This window comes from Heliconius melpomene, chromosome 1 (genome assembly GCF_056956725.1).
Source record: "Heliconius melpomene rosina isolate 202511_hmr_F chromosome 1, ASM5695672v1, whole genome shotgun sequence".
NCBI lineage: Eukaryota > Metazoa > Arthropoda > Insecta > Lepidoptera > Nymphalidae > Heliconius > Heliconius melpomene.
Window position 1 is genome coordinate 2,917,062 of NC_140389.1, and position 7,529 is coordinate 2,924,590.

At 33.0% G+C, this 7,529-nt stretch overlaps 1 non-coding gene across 1 annotated transcript; it reads left to right on the forward strand.

Annotated features, from left to right (window-relative positions):
- The first annotated feature begins 2,396 nt into the window (after window positions 1–2,396).
- On the forward strand, window positions 2,397–2,512 carry TRNAL-CAA (transfer RNA leucine (anticodon CAA)). Its single transcript has 2 exons — window positions 2,397–2,434; window positions 2,468–2,512. It is a non-coding gene; the product is annotated as a tRNA-Leu (tRNA).
- The last annotated feature ends 5,017 nt before the right edge of the window (window positions 2,513–7,529 follow it).

Genomic DNA, 7,529 nt, shown 5'->3' on the forward strand with positions numbered 1-7,529 from the left:
TCTCTCGCCAAAACACCAAAAATTCCTAAGAAACAAAAACTCAATAATACAATTCAAACACTTCGTACTTAGCTTTCTTACCTTTTTAATATGCTAATGGCGACTCTTTGAAGTGACAGACACATGACCGCAACTCGGGGAAGGCTTTTATTGCGACGGATTAAGGTTCAGAATTGAATAATATAAGGGATGATATATTCGTCGTGCGTATGTAGGGTTGGCAAAAAATGTGTTGACATTTTTTTGCATTTTTCGTTTAGCTTATTTTTCGTTTAAATCAGCTTTACGCTGTATTCCGCACACAGCAGGGTAGGCAGAGGGAACCTAGTGTCAAGACACTCCGTTCCCCACTTTCCAGCGAATTCTGGAGGCATTGCGTGTTGGGTTTCGGCACTGGAGCAAAAAGTATCTAAACATTAGATTCCCGTTGCCTTCCATGCTATATGTGGGATAATACGTTTTTTGTCTACTATGCCTTATTAATGCAACCAGTATTTAAATTAGTGTTATTTTACTTTGATAGGTTAATTCTTCATAGATAATCTAGAAAAATGTTTTCGAATCGAACCCACAACCATAGCGTTAACGTCCATAAAATAGTTACAGCTAATATATAATTATAATAATAAATTTTAGTTAAAATATTTTTTTTCTGCCGTCAGTACGTATACGTGAGCTAATTTAGCTGAGAGCAGAATTTATAGGGTTGCTGTTATCACTACGCTTTTATGTTATTCGGTGGAAAGAAACGAGAGCGGTATCAATTTGAATACTGCATACACACTGTTCGGTTTTGCAAAAAAATGACAGTTTTTTTTCAAGTTACCTTGTATTAGCTATATATATATTTTTAGGTTTGCGTTGTATTCCACATACAGGGTAGGACATACAGGGCAGAGGGAGTTAATTAATAATTTTCGTGACATTATGTGTTAAGGTTAAAACCGTGCATTGTCTTGCGAATTCACTTTGGGAATAGAACTCAGAACCACTGCGTTTATTTCTAAAAATACTTATATAATATACACTAAATAGAAAACATCAAATTTGAAACGTAAGGCTTTAAGGCTATATGTCTAGAAATCTCACCTAACCGTAAATACCAACTAGAAAATTCAATTTGAGCTCGAGAGTATCGACGTATTGCATATTTGTGTATTTGAACATTTCAAAACAAATGTTGAGTTATTTTGTGGTGTGGGTACGAGTTTTTATAGATATTACTATAAGTTTCCGATATCCATAGAAATTTCATGATATTCCACTTTTAGTGTCCATACACTCCCCAGAAACGTATATTTCACCGTTGTACCCCGCATAGATTCGATTTCGGTACATCTATATTTATTTTATCTATATATCTACCGTGCTCCCTATGTAGCTCTTTATAATATAACTAGCGGACGCGCGCAGCTTCGCTTGCGTAATTAGGAGTGAATTCTAATAAACCACGAAACATGTGTTCAATGAAATATTTTTAAGAGTCTAAATTTCAAATTTTATAAAAATTGGTGCCGATTTAAAAAAAAATCTATACAAACTTTCAACCCCTTATTTGCACCCTTAGAGGGTGAATTCTAGAAAACCATGAAACACATGTTCAATTAAATATTTTTAAGAGTCTAAATTAAAAATGTTATAATAATCGGTGGCGTTTTAAAGATTTTTCCATACAAAATTTCAGCCCCTTATTTGCACCCTTAGGGGAAGAATTCTAGAAAACCATGAAACATGTGTTCAATTAAATACTTTTAAGAGTCTAAATTTCAAATTTTATAAAAATTGGTGCCGATTTAAAAAAAAATCTATACAAACTTTCAACCCCTTATTTGCACCCTTAGGAGGAGAATTCTAGAAAACGATGAAACACGTGTTCAATTAAATACTTTTAAACATCTAAATTTCAAGTTTTATAAGAATCGGTGCCGATTTAATTTTTTTTCCATACAAACTTTCAACTCCTATCTCACCCCTTTAGAGTTAAAATTTTACAAAATCCCTTCTTAGTGGATGTCCAGATTACGAAAGTAAACATCTGTCCATATTCCACGTTTCTACGCACAGCGGTTACGGCTGTGCGCGCGTCTTACCTCAGTCAGTGAGGACAAGTCCTTTTATATATATAGACTACCGCATACAAGAGGGTAGGAAGAGGTCGATTAGTGTCAAGAGACTTCGTTCTCCGCTTTCCGCCAATATCTGGAGGCATAGTGTGTTGAGTAACAGAACTCAACGCCGCGGGATACAGCGTGAAGCTAATTATTAAATAGTCTTTCCGCATACATTGACATTTGTTTCAGTGACAGTGTAATTACGACTTTATTGCGCTAAATAGGAGATATATTGATAGAAAATTAGAAAATAAGTGATTGATAATTTCACAATGCTGTCTACGTGTCAGGATGGCCGAGCGGTCTAAGGCGCCAGACTCAAGGTACCCTTGCCTATACAATATAGGTGCGAGTTGTTCTGGTCCTCTCTGAGGGCGTGGGTTCGAATCCCACTTCTGACAAATTGTTTTTATTTTTTGTTTTTATTTTTTTTAGGTTGTTGGTTTGTTTTGTATTTTTTTTTTATAATATATATATTTTTTAATTATCTATTTTTTTTAACTTTTTTATGTAGTAGTCAATTTTTTTAAAAAATATTATAATATGCCTGTTGAGTTATTTTGTAAAATTAAGATTATTTTTTTTTACTTTAGGAACATGATGCTTGAAAAAAATTTAAAAAATCTCAAAATGTGTATTTTTTTTAAATACTTAAATATTCGCTACGACCATTTGCGCTTGTCCTATTCATAAAAAATATTGCTTATAATGAAGATTTTATATTTCTGTCATTTAGATGATTAGTATTCGAAATCACAACAATCTATCATTTAAAAGTGTTGTAGTCCCCCTACTACGGCGTTTAAATACGAAAGTCCCAACAAAACATAATAAAAACGTTAATCGTTTCCAAAACACGTAAATAAAAAGCCACAATGACGATATTAATAAAAAAGACCATTCAAAACGTACCGCGACCTTAAACATAAATAATTTTAAAAGGCAAATTAGAGAAATGAAACATTGCTGAAGTACAAAAGGGAATTAATTATATAAGTTTCCCGCGAATACGTAAACATGAAAAACTTTTTTGAAATTGCTGATTGTGATGGTATGAGAATGATTTTTTTCGTCAGCTTCACGCTTTATCCCGTATTTGAGGATAAGGACGAAGACCGATTGTTCTTGGCTAAATCCGATTCGAGATATTTTATTATATGCGATGGAACTCAACGCCACAGCTTGTGTTGCCAGAGCAGGAGAGTGGAATAATTTACTCTGTCGAGTTAGAATTCGATGATTCAGATACAGCATAGAAATAAAAAAATCACTACTCCTAGTTAGTTCGAATCGTTGGCGACTCGATACTCTGCGGTAAGCTTGACACTATTTTTACGTAGAGAAGTGTCCTCGCTGTGCGTTCTCTGTCGCATTTATTATGGCGAGTGTTCTGGAGAACTGTTTGACCTGTTACCTGCTGCGGATTTTTCTAACAGCGTGACCACTGTGAGTTCAATTTTTACTTACGATAATAAATTATTTTTTCATCGCATTACCAACAAGATAAAACTCCATACTTTGCCTTTACCAGTAAGAAATGAGAATAATACATTTTCCCGAGTAGGGAGACCCGAACCCACAACCATCTATTTAGCATACAAACGCCCCGCTGTGCCATGACAGTTTCAACAAAATGAAACATTGCTAAAATACAAAAGGCCAAAAAGAGAATAAATTATAAAAGTTATACGCGAATTCGTAAACATCAAGAAAGTTTTTGGGAGTCAACGGGAATTGCTGGTTATGATGGTACAAGAATGCAAATTATTTTAACTAATTAATTAATGTTCGTAGATTTCTAAGTTATGTTACATTTTGAGTTTCGCTTTGAGGTTTTAGATATTAAAGTTTGCTTTCGTATTGTTTCTTTTCACTGATTTTCTGGTCCACACTCAAAAAAAATGGGAACACCCATTGAGTGGGCGAAATATCACCTTGTCTTATCATTTCATTTTTTTAGTAACTTTATAAAATACTGTAAAATAAAAGGGAACCTTGCCCAATTTTTTTTGTTAATGTAAGTGGGAAAATAGCTATACGTATTTTAATTATAACAAGTAAAATAGTATCTAGTAATGTCAAGATTTCTCGAGAGAAGATCGAACCCACAAACATCTAATAGTTTAGAGGCTGCTCCACTGTGCCATAATGGTCTGGATGAATTTATAATGTAACTATTAAGAAAATTTTATTTACATCATCATGTTTTAAATACAAATTAATAATCAGGTCAAACACAAGAATTATGCCACTTTAAAACAATGACAGCCATAAAATCCATATCAAGTTGGAGATATACAAAATTATTCAATAAGTCACATTTGGTAACGCTGCGCAAGCGCTGGCGCCATGGGAAATGACCTTTGCGATGGGAAAGAATAACGTAGACGTGCGGATTGTGCAATTTTCTTATTATTTTTAGTTTTTTGTGTTTAAGGGAATTTTAAAAACACTTAATTTACATTTTCCTAAAATACATATTATTCTTATTTTAGATTTTCAGTTATTTTTTATTTTCTTTTTATATAAATGTAATATAAATTAATATCAGGCTATATAATAAAATAGCCTGTATAGGCTTTGATTGATGTATATCAGCATAACATATATAGGTAAAAGAAACTATTTTTATTTCATCGCCTTGGCCAATAGACCAAGCGCGGCGTTGAGTTCTGTAAACTCTTCTATATGTGAGAAACAGCTGAACTCAAAAAAGGCTTGATTAATTATTCGATTAGACTAAATATTTGAACTTTATCAAGACAACGTTAATTATAGTTAAACTTAATTTTTAAATTTTTGAAGCATCGAATTACACTTTAGAATTATTTTTCTAAAAGGCGATTCCCCTCTATTATTAACGTAGATCAAAGACCAGAGAAACCTTGTAGAATCTGCGTAGGTGTCGCGATTTAGGACGCCTAGAGGCTTACGTAAGGCCGTCTTCAATGTACTACTTGTTTACTATCATTTTTATATCTGTTCTTATAAAAATTCTTGAGACATTGCGGGTTGATTGGCGGAAATCAACACCACGTTTCCCTATTTACCAGACGAAGAAATAATCTGTGTCCACTTTTTGTTATACAAATGTTATTATTACTTCACTTATACACTACAATATATTCAATATCTATATATATTAAGATTGAACAAAAGGCGGTCTCATAGCTAACTAGCCATTTCTTCCAAATCATTTTACTGGGTCACTAGGTAAGAAATGATCATATTTTTTTTCTATTAATAAAATTTATTATTATTACATTTCAAAACCGCAGTGAGCGTGATTCATAGAAATAGAAATACAAATTGGTATCGATTGGTACTAATTTACTATACACCCACTTTTACAGCCCATAATATCTTATGCGTCATCCAAGTTCCGTAAAGGTCGTTAAAGTGTACAGACTATAAATACCTTAACCAAGTAAAAAGATGATCATGGTGCAAAGGACCAGCGCGATGGTTGTGAATTCAATTTCCACTAAGGAAATATTTTTTAAGCTTTACGCTATACTGGACACAGGGAAAATGGGAACCTAGCTTAAGACATTCCGCTCCCATTAAGATATTTCCTTTCCCCATTATCCATCGAATTTTCGAGGCATTGCATGTTTAGTGGTGTAACTCAACACAACTCGGTCACTAGCTCAATTTTCTCCAAAAATATGCCACTGGCCTGTAAAAGCTTAAATATTGAAGTAATCCAAATATTTAAACCTTAAAGTTATAGGAAAGTAAGATATTTTATCATTTAACCTTTAATAAATTGTAGCGAAACTTTTAGCAGAACTTTCATTATCGATTCGAATCACAGACCACTAATATGGTGCTGTCAGCAATATAGAAATTTTAAAGATATATTTTCATTAAGAAAGCAAAGTGTAATATGTATAATATTACGTGAACAAAAATAAAATTATGTTATGACTATATATGACTCATATATGTTACAGTGTATGAGTGTCAACGTGTCGGTAGGGAGTTCGATTTCTACTCGAGAGATTGATTTGATTATTTTCATTTCCTCGATCTGGTAACAAGAGAAACCGTGGCGTTAAGTTCCGCGAATCAACACTCTGTGTCACAACATTTGGGCGTTGGGATACAGAGTGTCTTCCCACTAGGATGAAGCATGAAGCCATTTTTTTTAAAATATATACCTATGTGTTTGTAGGTAATATACATGTATAATTGGAAACCATAAGTCAAAGTGAGAACTGGTAGAGTACATGAAGCTTAAGTTGAGCTTTATTATTTATTTTGAAAAAAACAAGTTTATTATTAAATATCATTAAAACACAAAAATGAAAAATATAGGTAAGAATTCTTCTACATCTCATATTATTTTCTTATTATCTTTACTCTCTTCACTAATGTAATTTGAGGTAATAATTAATCTATTAATTAATTATTAATTCAAACCAATAATTTATAACTGAAAAATAAAAAAATCCCTTCCAGTCTCAGTTCTATATCATACACAAAAGTCTACGCCAGCAACTAAGAACTTTTCTACTGAACTCCAATTAATTATAACGTATAATGAGTTGATTTACCCCAACCTCCCCTTCCGTGTGATTTACTTGTTTTCTTTCTCGAACAAATGTTTGAAACAGAGTAAGGTACGGTACCTTTTGAATCATTTATTAACAAGAATTAAAAGCTTTTTTTAACCGACTTCTGTAAGAAAAGAGGTTATCAATTCGACTGTATTTTTTTTTTGAAGTATACATATTGTGTGGTGACTCGAGCGGAAATCGAACCCACGATCGATACACAGCCAGACATTATCTAACCGACTCTACGATAGAGTTAAAACACTATTTAGATCAATAGTGATTTTGATTGAGGCCGCCAACAACAAACAAGTGTGCAACTGTACTACTTATTGACTAGTGTAACACAACGCCGTGCTCTGTCTTTGTCTGCTTCTCTCTGCCTACCCTCGCCTTCATAGCATATATATAAAAAAGGGATATAAACAAACACAAACACACTTCCAATCACCACTACATCATGATCAGTAAAAAAGACAATTTAAATCCTAAGATCAGCATTTGCATTATAATATCCACATTGCATATATACTAGTGCATTTCTCAGTACACTGTACAGTTATATTGACTTTTTATGAACCCGCGACCCGCCTCCAGCCTCGACCTAGCGATTGTTTAACATTGTTTACTCGTATGTTTCTCAGAATAATTCAAGGTTAAAGCTAACTGCATAAGAATCTTATGCTATTGTTTTACAGTGTTATGCGTTATGTGCATGTTTGATGTGTGTTTTGAATGTTATTAGATGAGGTATTTGAGCGGTTTGGGGGTTTTTTTTTTGTTAAGGTAAAATTAATCACTATTTTTTCCTTATCAAAAATATAAATGAATACTTTTTTCAGCAAACGTTAGATTAAAA